Source organism: Bos mutus, chromosome 10 (assembly GCF_027580195.1).
Source record: "Bos mutus isolate GX-2022 chromosome 10, NWIPB_WYAK_1.1, whole genome shotgun sequence".
NCBI classification, from domain to species: Eukaryota; Metazoa; Chordata; class Mammalia; order Artiodactyla; family Bovidae; genus Bos; species Bos mutus.
In genome coordinates this window covers 37,885,196-37,900,861 of record NC_091626.1, presented here as the reverse complement: position 1 = coordinate 37,900,861, position 15,666 = coordinate 37,885,196, and positions in this window count along the sequence as shown.

The window sequence follows — 15,666 nt, the reverse complement described above, 5'->3', positions numbered from 1 at the left end:
CTGACCTTTTCCCGTCCTGTGGCCACTGCTGAGTTTTCCAAATTTGCTGGCATATTGAGTGCAGCACTTTCACAGCATCGTCTTTCAGGATTTGAAATAGCTCAACTGGAATTCCATCACCTCCACTAGCTTTGTTCATAGTGATGCTTTCTAAGGCCCACTTGACTTCACATTCCAGAATGTCTGGCTCTAGGTGAATGATCATACCATCATGATTATCTGGGTTGTGAAGATGTTTTTTGTATAGTTCTTCTGTGTATTCTTGCCACCTCTTCTTAATATCTTCTGCTTCTGTTAGGTCCATACCATTTCTGTCCTTTATCGAGCCCATCTTTACATGAAATGTTCCCTTGGTATCTCTAATTTTCTTGAAGAGATCTCTAGTCTTTCCCGTTCTGTTGTTTCCTCTATTTCTTTGCATTGATCACTGAGGAAGACTTTCTTATTTAACTTATATGCAGAGTACATCATGAGAAAAGCTGGGCTGGAAGAAGCACAAGCTGGAATCAAGATTGCCGGGAGAAATGTCAGCAACCTCAGATACGCAGATGACACCACCCTTATGGCAGAAAGTGAAGAGGAACTAAAAAAGCCTCTTGATGAAAGTGAAAGAGGAGAGTGAAAAAGTTGGCTTAAAGCTCAACATTCAGAAAACTAAGATCATGGCATCTGGTCCCATCACTTCATGGGAAATAGATGGGGAAACAGTGGAAACAGTGTCAGACTATTTTTTGGGGGCTCCAAAATCACTGCAGATGGTGATTGCTGCCATGAAATTAAAAGACAATTACTCCTTGGAAGGAAAGTTATGACCAACCTAGATAGCATATTGAAAAGCAGACATTACTTTGCCAACAAAGGTCCATCTAGTCAAGGCTATGGTTTTCCCAGTGGTCATGTTATGGATGTGAGAGTTGGACTGTGAAGAAAGCTGAGTGCCGAAGAATTGATGCTTTTGAATGGTGGTGTTGGAGAAGATTCTTGAGAGTCCCTTGGACTGCAAGGAGATCCATCCTAGAGGAGATAAGTCCTGGGTTTTCTTTGTAAGGATGGATACTGAAGCTGAAACTCCAGTACTTTGGCCACCTCATGCGAAGAATTGACTTGTTGGGAAAGACCCTGATGCTGGGAGCGATTGGGGGCAGGAGGAGAAGGGGACGATGGAGGATGAGATGGCTGGATGGCATCATCGACTCAATGAACATGAGTTTGGGTAAACTCCAGGAGTTAGTGATGGACAGGGAGGCCTGGAGTGCTGTGAGTCATGGGGTAACAAAGAGTCAGACACGACTGAGCGACTGAACTGAACTGATGATGAATTTAAGAATCATAATTCTTTTTATTGTTTCTTCTGAGGTCTTAAATCAATAGCCTTTTCCATTCGTTTTATTAATTAGCAATGTGAACCTTGCAAGGACTGGTGCAAGTAGAATTAGCCCATTCTACTAATAAAAAAATGGCATTGAATATGAGATCATTCAGGTTTGAGTAGTCTTGGGTAATTGAGGCAGGAGTTTATAAGAATAGATTTGAATCTTTGTAGGGTCAGCATTAATAAGCATAGTTCTTAGCCTTTGAATATGGTTCTTATTCCTAAGCTATGGCCCTTCTAGGATTTCAGTGGAATGTTCAAATTGTTTACTGGGCTCCTCTCAATTGGAGGGACTCTGTCTTTCCAGTATCAGGCAACTGTTGACATCTCAACTCAGCTCTTTCAACTTCCAGCTGTTGCTTTCCACTAGTTCCTGTGTAGTGCAGGAGTCAGCTAAGGATTTGAGAGTTTTTATGAATATATTGCCCCCCTCCCCATCTGTGGCTCTCTTCTTTATGGACTTCCCATGTACAATAAGTCCACCTTTCTGAGAGCCCTGAACGCTGATCCTGACTGCCCAAGACCAGCAAAACTGCCCCTTTACTTGAGTGCATCCTTCATGCCCATAGGCATTGGAAAATACCTCGGATAAATGTGGATCTCAACAAGTGTGTTTTCCTTTTTTCAAGGTAGTAATATTTCTTGTCCCTGCCTGCTTTTGATTCCTCCCCATTGCCTTCAAATGAAGGCAGAGTTTTTGTCCAGACTTTTGTCCAGAGTTTGTAATTGTTACTGTTAGGAGGGTTAGTCTGTTATAAATACCTTTTCATTACTAGAAGCTGGAATAGGAGCAGCAGTAAAATGGTGAGAGAGAGGTAGACAGACCTTCATTTTTTAAAATCTTTCCTTCCTTCTCTCTCCCCTTTGTACTATCAATCTTTCCACCGTTGGCCCTCACCTAGAATGACCTCAGTAAGAAGGAAGGAACAAAATAGGCTATTGCTGTGAAGGGGTGGCTCAAGAATCTGGAGAAGAAAGATGGTCTCCCTTTGCATGTAAGTCTCCTCTCATCAGTGATATCCTGAAAACACTGGAGTGATTCCAAATCTGGCTCTGGACAGTTTAAAAACCAAGACACATAGGTACCACTCCATACACACACACACAGAAGTCGCTCAGTCGTGTCCGACTCTTTGCGATCCCATGGATTGTAGCCCACCAGGCTCCTCAGTCCATGGGATTTTCCAGGTATGAATACTGGAGTGGGTTGCCGTTTCCTTCTCCAACACCCACCTACAAATCAATAGCTGGTGGAAGGGCCCAGTGGGTTCTGATGGTTAGTTGGGCCCAGTGAAGAGGCAGGCCTCAGATGTTTCTTGAATGGAGCAGTGGATGAATGCACATGCACGACTGGCAGTGGTGAGATCATTCCCACAAGTGAAAACTGCCTTCTCTTCCACAGCCCGTCTCCACTATGCTGAGTTGTTGAGGGCTTGTCTGAGTGCTGTGGAAAGTATCAGCTAGCGTGTGTTTTGACAGTGATCTATGATGCCTTGCTTCATGGGAAATAGTTCAGGAACAGCCAGGAAGTCTGAGGTCCGTTGAGAATGTGTTAAATGTGAGGGGTCCTGTTAGGTTTCTCAATCTCTCAACAGTCTTGAAATTTGTTTGTCCTTGTTCCAGTTTATATGCTCCTGAAAAAGGCCTTTTATTGTCCTGAGCCTGTCACTTAAAGATATCCTTTAACTCAGGAAACAAACCTCACTGATCTTTAGAAGTGTTTTACTTGGATCAAAAAACAGCTGAATACAAATGCTTTATGATGCTTGAAAAATAACACCCAGAGGTACAGTTCTAAAGCAGTTTTGAAGTCCTCCCCTTTTCATAAAAATCTTTCTCCTTTGGGAGGATAATTTTTTGAGAGGTAATAATCTGGCTCTTGGCATCAACCTAAGACCCTTTGCCATTAATTGTGAACAAAGCTCTTGGTTGTAAGATGAACTTATATCAGGTTTCAGGGACTTCAAGCTTCCCAATAAAAAGAGGGACAATTCACAATGAACTGATAGCCTTATTCTGTAACTGCATTGGAAGATTTGGTTTAGACAGGAAAACTGTCTGCAGAAGGGCTTACTTGATGAAAGGATGTGGTCCCCATCCTCTGAGTGCTAAATGTGGTATAAATTGTCCCTAATAGATTTCTAGGATATACATTGTTATATCTTCACTTTTACTGCAAGTTTATTGCAGTAGCACTAATCAGTGATGAGAAAGTGTGTGTATGTGTGTTGTGACTTTTCTCTTCTGAAGGACAGTCAATAAACTACTTTTATTTTTAGCTGCTTCTCTTTTTTTCTTGGTATGCATTCACATCTGGATTTTCTCTTTTGGAATGTAACTTCCTGTGAAGCAGTGATGCTGATTTTAAAGAAAAATGAATATAACACCTAGCATAAGGTCATATATAGTTTAATATATAAAAGTTTTTTTATATTTTATTAATGATAATCATATTACCAGTTTGGGGCCTTGTGAAATTATACAAGCAGAACTTGAATTGTAATTTTTTGCCACCTATTTTTGCAGTAGAAGAGCAGCTGGATAAAAGAGTATTTAGAAACTTTATCAACTTTTTTTTTTCTTTCACTTTTTGGTCATGTAGCGTGTGGGATCTTCCCAAAACAGGGATCAAACCCATGTCCCTTGCTTTAAGAGCATGGAATCTTAACCACTGGGCTGCCAGGAAAATCTTATATATTTTCTTCTTTTTTAAACTGAAGTATAGTTGACTTACAATGTTTCAGGTGTACACCAAAGTGACTGAGCTATATATATATATATATATCCTTTTATGATTCTTTTCCATTATAAGTTATTACAGTTAGTCCTTATTGTTTATCTATTTTATATAACATTTTCTTTTTCATGTTAGCTTTTTTTCAAAGTTTTTGCCCAACATTATTGTTTTATTCGGAGAAGGCAATGGCACCCCACGCTAGTACTCTTGCCAGGAAAATCCCATGGACCAAGGAGCCTGGTAGGCTGCAGTCCATGGGGTCGCTAAGAGTCGGACACGACTGAGCGACTTCACTTTCTCTTTTCACTTTCATGCATTGGAGAAGGAAATGGCAACCCACTCCAGTGTTCTCGCCTGGAGAATCCCAGGGACGGGGAAGCCTGGTGGGCTGCCGTCTATGGGGTCGCACAGAGTTGGACACGACTGAAGTGACTTAGCATAGCATAGCATAGCATTGTTTTATTAGATTTAATCATCTACGTGGACTAGAGAATTAATTAGAAGGAAGAGAAATGGAGAAGAATTAAAATGTTTTGACAAAGAATTTTAAATGTATATTTTAAACTCAGATTGCATTGATCCTTTTCACTTCTATATGGACATAAAGCTTCATGAGGGGGTGGCTAAATTCCTTGTTTTTATGGGATTCTTCTTTAGTCTTTCCCCCCTTTCCCCTTTCTCCCTTAGAATGCTAAATATTCTCCTTCTATGTAGACTAAATTAAGTACATCTTGAATTCATTTCTTAGAACATAAGAAATCTTTCTCTTACCCATAAGCTGTCAGTACCATTTATATTTTAAATGAAAGGCAACCCTTTTCCTGAAGGAGGAACTCCAACTTTCTTTGGGGATTATCTAAACAATGTCACGTGTCCTCTTTTCTCTACTCCATCTTCACATGAGAAAGCATAAATCATGTAGCCCAACAAATAAACACAATTGACATGTTATTTCTCTTTCTGTAGCGACATCAGTTCTTTAATCTCCTACTTCTTGCAAACAGGCCTACTTTGGAGGACTGAAATCCTAATGTATACACATGGTATTCTGTAAGTAAGAAAGGAAACTCTTAATGGAACTGTATGTTAGAGAAATTTAATGTAACATGACTACATGAATACCTCTTGCTGTTTTGCTTCTCTCATCCCACTTGGTCATAAAAACCAGAAAGCATTCCTGCTGAAAGGAAAAGAGCAGCTAGCTAAGAGTAAAATCTAACCGTGAAGGGCTGGCAATGCTCAATGCCAAGAACCTGAGACTTTCTTTCAGACATGATGTTTCATTGTTAAGGTTTTATAAGAAGTTAGCTTTAACCTATTAAGAAAAGGGTGATTTAGAAATAGGGAGAAAGGAACAATTTTCCCCCATTCATTCTTCTCTAGTATAAACAAGGTATGAGGCTAATGCTTTCTTGGCATAACATGAAGCTCTGAACTAACAAAAGAGGTGCAATTAAAGCTCACCTGGCCACAGAGGTCTTCTTTACATAAAAGTTAAATTCTAATGATTGGTACTCAGTGGCCAAGATTGGCTCAGAATATTGGCGGCATATTTAATTGATACAGAGCAGTTCTACCAAAATAAAAGTCATTAAACTGACTGGAGAAAGTCTAAGAGAGGAGCAGCAAGGGGATCCTTTTTACGTGTTTTTCTTTAGGGGAAAGCACTGTGGATAGGGGTCTGCTGGTGTGAATGTTTGGTTTGTAAGCCTCTCAAGGCAATCCAGGGGTATCTTTAAGAGTGTGCTTCAGAAAGGCCAACAAAATAAATCTTGTTCCCAAAGAATATGAGTTGTGCTATGATTTTATTGAAGTATATTTGATTTATAATGTATTAGTTTCTGGTATACAGCAAAATGATTCAATCATACATATGTATTCTTGTTCGTGTTGCTTTCCATTTTGGTTTATTGCGGGATGCTGACCATAGTTCTCTGTTATACGGCAGTACCTGTTGCTTATCCATTCTGTATCTAATACTGTGCATCTGCTAATCCCAAACTCCCAACCTGTCCCTCTCCTGCCCCCTCCCCTCTGGCAACTGCAAGTCTGTCCTCTCTGTCTGTGAGTCTGTTTCTTCTTCATAGATAAGTTCGCTTGTGTCATATTTTCGATTCCACATATATATGAAATCATATGGTATTTGTCTTCCTCTTTCTGACTGCAGTATGATACTCTCTTGGTCTATCCATGTTGCTGCAAATGGCATTATTTTTCTGGTTGAGTTGTATTCATATATATACATATATATATGTCACATCCTCTTTATCCAGTCATCTGTCGATGGAACATTTAGGTCGTCCCCATGTCTTGGCTATAGTAAATGGTGCTGCTATGAGCATAGTCGTGCATGTATCTTTTGGAATTGTAGTTTTGTCTGGATATATGCCCAGGAATAAGATTGCTGGATCATATGGTAATGCTTTTTGTAGTTTTTTGAGGAACGCTCATACTGTTTTCCTTAGTGACTGCATCACTTTGCATTCCCACTAACAGTGCAGAAGCTTCCCTCTTCTCCACACTCTCTCCAGCATTTATTGTTTGTAGACTTTTAATGATAACCATTCTGACTGGTATGAAGTGGTACCTCACTGTAGTTTTGATTTGCATTTCTCTAATAATTAGTGATGTTGAGCATCTTTTCATGTGCCTATTGGCCATGTGTATGTCTTCTTTGGAGAAATGTCTGTTTAGGCCTTCTGCCCATTTTTTGATTGGGTTTTTTGTTGTTGTTGTTCTTGTTGTTAAGTTGTATGATCTGTTTGTGTATTTTGGAAATGAAGCCCTTGTCAGTCACATCATTTGTAAATATTTTCTCCCATTCTGTGGGTTGTCTACTCATTTTGTTTATGGTTTCTTTTGCTGTGCAAAAGCTTTTAAGTTTGATTAGACCCCATTTGTTTATTTTCCCTTTCATTTCTATTGCCTTGGTAGATTGACCTAAGGTCAATAGGTATGATTTACATCAGAGAATATTTCACCTTTTCTCTTCTCGGAGTTTTATAGTGTCATGTCTTACATTTAAGTCTTTAATCCATTTTGAGTTTATTTTTGTGTATGGTGAAAGCTATATTCTGACTTCTGTTGTAGGCAGCCGTTCAGCTTTCCCAATATCACCTGCTGAAGAAATTGTCTTTCTCCATTGTATATTCATGCTGCCTTTGTCAAATATTAATTGACCTTAGATGTGTGGGGGTTTTGATAGGCTCTGTATTCTGTTCCGTGTCTGTTTTTGTACCAGTACCATGCTGTTTTGATTACTGTAACTTTGTAGTATTATCTGAAGTCTGAGAGGGTTATTATGCATTTTATCTGGTATGCTTTGGTCTAAATGATTCCCAGTCTTCAACCAACAGAGAGCAGGCAGTGGAGCAGGCATTCTGACTCAGGTTTGGTTTGGTAGCTGCACTGATAGCATCTAGGAGAGCCAAGTTGCTTCCTGTGTAGAATAAACGAATCCTCTCTAACAAGCGGATGAAGTGAACTCTTTTTCCCAATCCAAGGCTAGATAATGAGCAGTAAGTATGCCTTTACTGTTGTGAGGTCTGTGCGTGTGTATGCTCAGTCATGTCCAAGTCTTTGTGACCCCATGGACTATAACCTGCCAGGCTCCTCTGTCCTTGGAATTTTCCAGGCAAGAATACTGGAGTGGGCTGCCATTTCCTACTCCAGAGAATCCTCCCACCCAGGGTTTAAACACACATCTCTTGCTTCCCCTGTATTGGCAGATGGATTCTTTACCACTAGCACCACTCGGGAAGCCCCAATTGTTGTGATGCACTAGACCCTTATGGAGGAATTGCAAAGGGAGTGGTGATAACTTGACCCTAATACCCACTTCAAAGATAAGAAACAGGCTGATGCTTGATGTTAGAGAGAACTTCTTGGTAGAGAAGTTTGGTTTGGGAGTGATGCTGAGTTTGATGGCACCCAGTTCAAGAAACTTCAAGCAGGCCACTTAAAGACCTTGTTTTTAGCAACTCCCTGGACTACTGTCTCAGGAACATAATGGTGAGACTCTGTGGCTATTACCCTGATACAGCAGGGGATAGAGAAAGGGAGCAACTGTGATATATTAGAACTAGCCGCACTTATCACTAAAGGGGATGGGAAAGTGCAGGGATGTGTGAGTGGTTTTTTTCTTGGACCAGAAGTGGACAATGTGGGAGAGAGCCCTGCTGGAGACATTTTATATCTTCCTAGAAGGATTACCTAGAGGGGTGATGTAACCCCAACCAGGGTTGAATCATGAAATTCCCTGGGGCTAAGGGGAAAAGTAAAAAGAATCAGCCATCGGGAAATGCAATGTACATGTGAAGAGCATTATAGTCTAATGTTCCCACTGGGATCACTGAGGAATTCAGAAATGCACAAGAAAGGTGGTCAACCTGAACTATCCACCCAGTTTAGGAAGCATCAGCTTAAAATAACTCTACAGTGAGAGGAGATCCACCCCCAACTGATACTGGTGTCAGTCAAGTAAGATCTTTTGTGCCGATGTCCACTCACCCTCCCTCATTCTAGAGCCTTTCAGCATACTGAGTTGGGGAGAGCAAAATTGGGAAAGACAGACAGAGAAATCTGTCTTTGGAAAAGGAATCTTCCCCACTGCAAGTCTTCCTGCTGCAGGGCCCTGGTCTGTGGGAGGGGAGGAGGTTTGACGTTAGATGCGATTCAGAATTCTCACAATAACACTGGGGATTTTGATTTTTGTGAATTTTAAAATATTTATTTGTTTATTTGGCTGCCCTGGGTGTTAGTTGCAACACGCGGGACTTTTAGTTACAGCATGTAAACTCTTAGTCGTGGCGCATGGGATCTAGCTTCCCAACCAGGGATCAAACCCAGGCCCAGTCCATTGGAAGTGCAGAGTCTTACCCACTTGACCTCCAGGGAAGCCCCATTCTTTAAAAAATATTCATCTGGGATTTTTGTGATTTTTTTTTTTCTTCCTCAGTGATCAGGGAATTTTTTGTTAATAGGGATGAATGGATAGCTCCTGCTTTTATTGTGATTTTACTTATAATCTAAGAATTAGTAATATAATAATCAATCATGTTATCATATTGGAGAAGGAAATGGCAACCCACTCCAGTGTTCTTGCCTGGAGAATCCCAGGGATGGGGACCCTGGTGGGCTGCCGTCTATGGGGTCCCACAGAGTCGGACACGACTGAAGTGACTTAGCAGCAGCAGCATGTTATCATACTATTGTTTATCATCAAAGAGTGAATGGATAAGCTGTGCGTTCACTTGATTTGTCATCTGGGGATCAAGGAACAATGAACCTCAGACAGTGGACTTGAAGTAGAGTTCTGTTCTGTAGACCAGCTCATGAATCAGTTCTGCTCAATCAACATGCCAGGCAGAATTAGGAAATTACTTTATAAAAGAAGATGTTTCACATCCCTCTGCCTCACCCTGACATAGATATTTTCTGCTCCTGAAGTGCATTTGGGCGAATAAAGAATCAAATAAATGATTTCTTGAGCAGGTGAAAAGGTCATTAAAGAATTTAGTGTCCATGAAGTCCATCAGCAGATGAATGGATAAGAAAGCTATGGTACATATACACAATGGAGTATTACTCAGACATTAAAAAGAATACATTTGAATCAGTTCTAATGAGGTGGATGAAACTGGAGCCTATTATACAGAGTGAAGTAAGCCAGAAGGAAAAACACCAATACAGTATACTAACGCATATATATGGAATTTAGAAAGATGGTAACAATAGCCCGGTGTACGAGACAGCAAAAGAGACACTGATGTATAGAACAGTCTTATGGACTCTGTGGGAGAGGGAGAGGGTGGGAAGATTTGGGAGAATGGCATTGAAACATGTAAAATATCATGTATGAAACGAGATGCCAGTCCAGGTTCGACGCACGATACTGGATGCTTGGGGCTAGTGCACTGGGACGACCCAGAGGGATGGTATGGGGAGGGAGGAGGAGGAGGGTTCAGGATGGGGAACACATGTATACCTGTGGCGGATTCATTTTGATATTTGGCAAAACTAATACAATTATATAAAGTTTAAAAATAAAATAAAAAAAATAAAAAATATATAAAAAAAGAATTTAGTGTCCATGAAAATGAAGGGGAATACATAGCCTCTTATTCAAGGTTCACAGACTATATGTTAAATGTTACTTTGTCTAGGACGCAGGCATGTTTCATAGTGATCATCCTCCCATTGAGTAAGAATCTGGAAATAAAAATTAATAGGACAATTTTTATGTTATAGAAGAGACATTATGTGTAGAGCTATCGACAGCAGGCACACAGCCACTTTTAATGAAGTCTCACTTCAAACATCCACCAACGCTTGATGAGCTCACTTGTAGTTTTTCTTTTTTAATGATGTGTTAAGTTCTAAAATATCTAGTTAGTAACCTGTTTTTGAAGTAGGGCTCTTTAGAACACGACAAGGTAATCGGTTCAGAATAGTGACACTCGGCTGGCGAGTGCCGCTCTCTGGGGTCAGGTGGAACATCTGCTCTTAAAGAATATAAACTGGTGAAATAAATTCTAAATAAAGATAAGGTTGTTCCTGCAGGAGGAAGAAGGAGACTAAGAAAACTGCTAAACTCTTGAAAAGTGTCATTTCCCAATGCTGTCTAGGGAGTCTTTTGAAGGAAACAGTGATTAGTACAAAGGCTGCAGAGTGTCTGATAATTAACGTTTTATTTGTGTTTTTATTTGATTCATGTCATCCCCTTAGCTTCATGAGAGCAAGAACTCCTTGTCTCTCAAATTTAAAATGCCGCCCAGCCCTACAATCATTTGGCCTCTTTTCTTTTTCTTTCACCATCAGAGAGATTTCCCTGGAAAGGACCTTGTCTACTGTCTCTCTCATCAACAATTCCCTCTGCTAAGCCACACTCACTCCCTACCTTGGCATGTCTCTCTCAGGGTGTGAGGGTGACCCGAAGTTGCGGGGGGGCGGGGTGCAGGTGAGTGGCTCCTGCACACACAGGCCTGTGGCAGCTTGGACGGGCTCTGGAGACACTGGCCCTTTGGAGCAAATCCAGAAGCAGTAACGGAACTCTAATGAATATCCCTTTTATTTTGGTTGGTCAGTTTTTCAAGAACATACTTCAAATTACAGAGAAATGTAAGCCGCCTTACACTGTATCAGGGCTGCTTGGTACAGTGAGAAAATAAAATGTAGAAAAGCACCAGGGTTTACTCTTTATCCTGGGAACCCCTTCTTCTTCTTGTCAGCACTGACAGCCCTGCCAGGCTACTCTCCATTTCAAGAAGAGTAAATGGACTGTGGTGTGTGTGTGTGTGTGTGTGCGCGCGCGCACATGTGCGTGTTTTCAGCAGGGTTTAGTCCATGAGGAGAAAGTATTCACAGAGAAGAAACAGAGCTTGTACTCTTGACCCTGCTGTTCATCTAGTGTCCATAGGTCCCCATTCCACATCTTCCTTCATCAGACTTTGCTTTTTAGGATCTTTGTATTTATAAACTATCCCTCCAACAAGTAGTGTTAAACTGTTTTTAAAAAAGTGAATGACTCTGGGTTTTATATTTTGGTTGTTGTGGTTGGCAACCAAACTAGAAATCCAGGGCAGGTCTCCCTCCTTAGAACACATGACTAGGGGATTGGCCTTTCTTCCTTTAGAGAGACTCTTGGTGAAGAGAACTTTTAACAATTGTTCATCTTAAAATGCACCTTAAAAATTTCAAGAAACACATTAATTTTACTAATGGGAAGGCAGATTTAAAGCAAAAGCAGTGAAATCTTTTCATTCCTTCCAGAATGTGGCCCAAGGTGAATACATTAAGTGTAGAGCTTGGGATTTACCTAATGGTTTTCAGAAGCCAACTCCATAGCTTTGATTAATGCTGCCTCATAATACCAATGATGTGTACCCCAGTAAATCACTGGAACATTTTTCCCTGGTAATATATTAAAGTCATACATTAAGGCTACTGTGGTTTGGGTGATATATTGCTGGGGGGGAAAACACACCCAACTGCCTAAAGGCCGTGTTGTACACACTTGGGTTGACTTAAGCCCAGCTCCTTTTTCATGAGTATTTCATTGAGTATATTCAGAGAACTTTTTGAGTACCTGCCCACCCCCTACCCACACCACCGCCAACATTAAAGACATGGTCCTCAAATTTGCATGGGTACTTTGTTTCAAAGAACTCTGTTCAAATACAAGTACATGTGAAAAACGTTGAGCAAGTTAAAAGTATGGGCTTCGTAGTCCTCAAAATTGTTGGGTTAGAGTTCTAGCTCTTTCATTTGATGGGCTATGTGGTCTTGAGTAAGTAAGTCATTTAGACTTTCGGTACAATGGGGTGTGTGTGTGTCTATCTCGCAGTGTCACAAAGAGGATGAGCTGAAATCCTAAATGTAAGTGGATAGCCCAGTTCTTGGCACCAAGTCAGTGAGTGAGGGCTCCTTTTGAATGTTCTAGCAGGGACCTCCTGACCAGCATTTTTGTACCCTACTTGGAGTCTTCCGTAACAACTGCTTTATTTTGAGCTGCTTTGGGTGACTAGGTTTATATAGGAGTCAAGGTTAATGATCCAGGTAATGGCCTTCCATTCGGAAATGGTATGGCAGAGTTGCAGGGCGGTGCTAAGTACCTCGTCTGGCAGACTCCATTCTCCCTAGGCCACCTTCCTTGCTGGGCAGTAATGGGCTGCATGGCTCTGTGGTCTAAGCACAGAACATCCTGTGCCACAGTGTGGACAGGATCTCAGTGAGGGAGAAAGTAGTGACCATTCTAGTTCTTGTCCTGAGTTTTGGCTGTTGATGCTGGAGATTAAAGAGAAAAATGAAACTGGAGAGACAGCTTTTTTCACCAAGTTCAAGTGAAATGATTTGGTTTCAAGCATCCCAGATAATCTCTGTTAAACTTCAGTCCCAGCTGAGGCTGTACTGGTCTGATCTCACAGTCAGCAAAATCACAGTTACCTTTTAAAAATGCCCAACTTGGGTTGTTACAGAAATCCACCTATGCCTTGTGTGTACAACTTGTGGGTATAAATCATACTTATTGCATTTGTAAAATAGCAATAATAGTACAAATAAGGAAGTTTTCTATAATTTCACCAGTCGGACTCAGCTACCATTTTCGTATTTCTAGAATCCTCTCCAAACTTTACCCTATGCATACACAATTTTATGTTTCCACTATTGCATGGTTACAATCATTAATTTTATTAGATAAGTAATACATGAATATACACATGTACAAATATGTACAAATTAAAAGTATAGACTTCCATAGAGCTAACAATGAAAGTCTATTACCTCACTCCAACCAGTTTTTGTTTCATTATGTTTTTTTTCAAAAATGTCATCATCTGCTTGTGTTGTCTGTGATTTCCTTTTTTTTATTATTCAGTAGAAAGACAGTGAGCTTGTTCTCATTTTATAGATGAGGCAACTGAAGCCCTTCCCCACTTCTTCCTGGAAGAAACAGCAAATCTGAGAATGAGGGCCATGTGCTCAGAAAGGGCCTGGATCCCTGATGACTTCCTTGAGCGGTTCTCTCAGCTCTGGGTTGCCTCCATCTGGTTTTGTATTACATGAGAGAAATAACCAGCTACTCAGTTTAGTCACTCCAGCAGGGTTTCTATCACATGCAGCCAAACACATTCCCAACTGATACAGCTGTGTTCTCTGATATACTTATCCACTTACCATTTGCTGATTTCCGGTCATGTGCCCACAGTGTACAGATTATGCACATAAGGCTAATAGTTAACATTTCTAGAACAGTTACTACGGGCAATATTTGTGTCATGACCTTTACATGTCTTCTCATTTAGTGCTCCACAATAACCTCTAAAGTAGGTATTATTTTTCTGTATTTACAAATGAAGAAACTGAAACTCAGAGAGATGAAGTATCCCACTCAATAGCACTCATCCAGTAAGCTCCACGCCTCTCGGACACTCAGCTGCAAGAAACTGCATCCCATTTATCCTTTAGGCACATAGGGACCGAATAGATTTTTTTGAGATGCCAAACAATATGGTTAAAGAAATCTTTACACTGTGAAGTATGTATGGTTATTCCCATCTTCAAATGAGATTCAGAGAGATCAAATGCCTTCAATGCAATTAATTCAGCCTGACAAATATCCACTGAGCACTGCGTTCTGGAAACTTTCTCAGGTGGCTACCCGGCTGGATGAAGCAAGGCCTGGCTCAAGTGAATGCTGCAAGGCAGGCAAGACTTTTTCTGGAATTAAAGCAGTTGCAGAAGTTGTGCTTTCTCCGGCTGGCATCAATTACTGACTTTCTGTCAGCAGAATATTCCAGATGGGCTGGTTTCTATAAAATCCCTAGGGGGAATCCCAGGGCTTAGGAAGGGGGAAGGGGAGGGAGGAAGCTGGCAAAAGAGACTGTTTGCAAGGGCTGCTTTTCAGTCTCCCCAAATCAGGTACAAAATCATGAACTGTCCCAGAACACACTCTATTTGTTAATTGTTCAGTTCTCCCAAGCACAGAGAGGAGAGAGAAAGGGAACCTTTGCCATGTGATTGGACTCAGATTTGTTTACCAGATCAAAGCCCTTGGGTAATGGAAACTTCAGCGGGGGAGAGGGCGGGCGGGGAGCAGCGCCGACAGCGTCTACTTAGCTGAATGCATCATTCTGTACGGTCTGGAGCTTGAACTGCACGGTTTGGAAATGCCAGCTCTCTTCAGGCTTGTCACAAGAGGGTTCTGGGCGCTGGAACAGCTCAGGGACGCTGGATGCTAAGCATGTTTATAGAGGGAAGCTGCTGGGCCACGTTCCTCTCCCATTCTGTAGACATCTCTTGTTTCTTAAGGGAAAAGTAACAAGTTCTTGGTTTCCCTAACATGTGTGTAGCTAATTTTGAAATTGTTAACATTTCCTGAAGATAAACTTTTTTTTTTCCATTAATAAACAGCAGGAATTTATTTCTTCTAGGTCTGGTTCTTCTAGTTCTTCTAGTTCCAAGATCAGGGTGCCAAATTGTCGGGTGAGGGCACTCTCCTAGTTGCAGAATTCTCGTATCCTCACATGGTGGAAAGAGGATGATAAACTTTCTGAAGGGTTCTCTGTATATCTCATGTCCTCTGGGGAAATGACCCTCCAAAATTCATACACTGAACCCTATCCCCATGGGGATATATTAGGAAACTGTCAGGTTTGGGGGAGGTGATTAAGGTTAGATTAGGTCATGCGAGTGGGGCCCTGGTGATGGGACTAGATCTTCACTGTTGCTCGGGTTTTTCTTTAGTTGCGATGTGTGGGCTTTTCACAGTACTGGCTTCTCTTGTTGCAGAGCCTGAGCTCTAGGGTGCGGGCTCAGTAGTTGTGGTACGCTGGCTTAGTTGCCCTGTGGCACATGGAATCTTCCCAGACCAAGGTTTGAACCCTTGTCCCCTGCGTTGGCAGGCGAATTCTTAACCACTGGGCCACCAGGGAAGTCCTCCTAGAGCCTTTATAGAAAGAGGAGGAGACAAGGAATCTCTGACTAAACCATACACTCTAATAGTTGTACTGAGAATCATTTATAGTTCAAAACATTAATTATAAATGAAGAGTAAAAG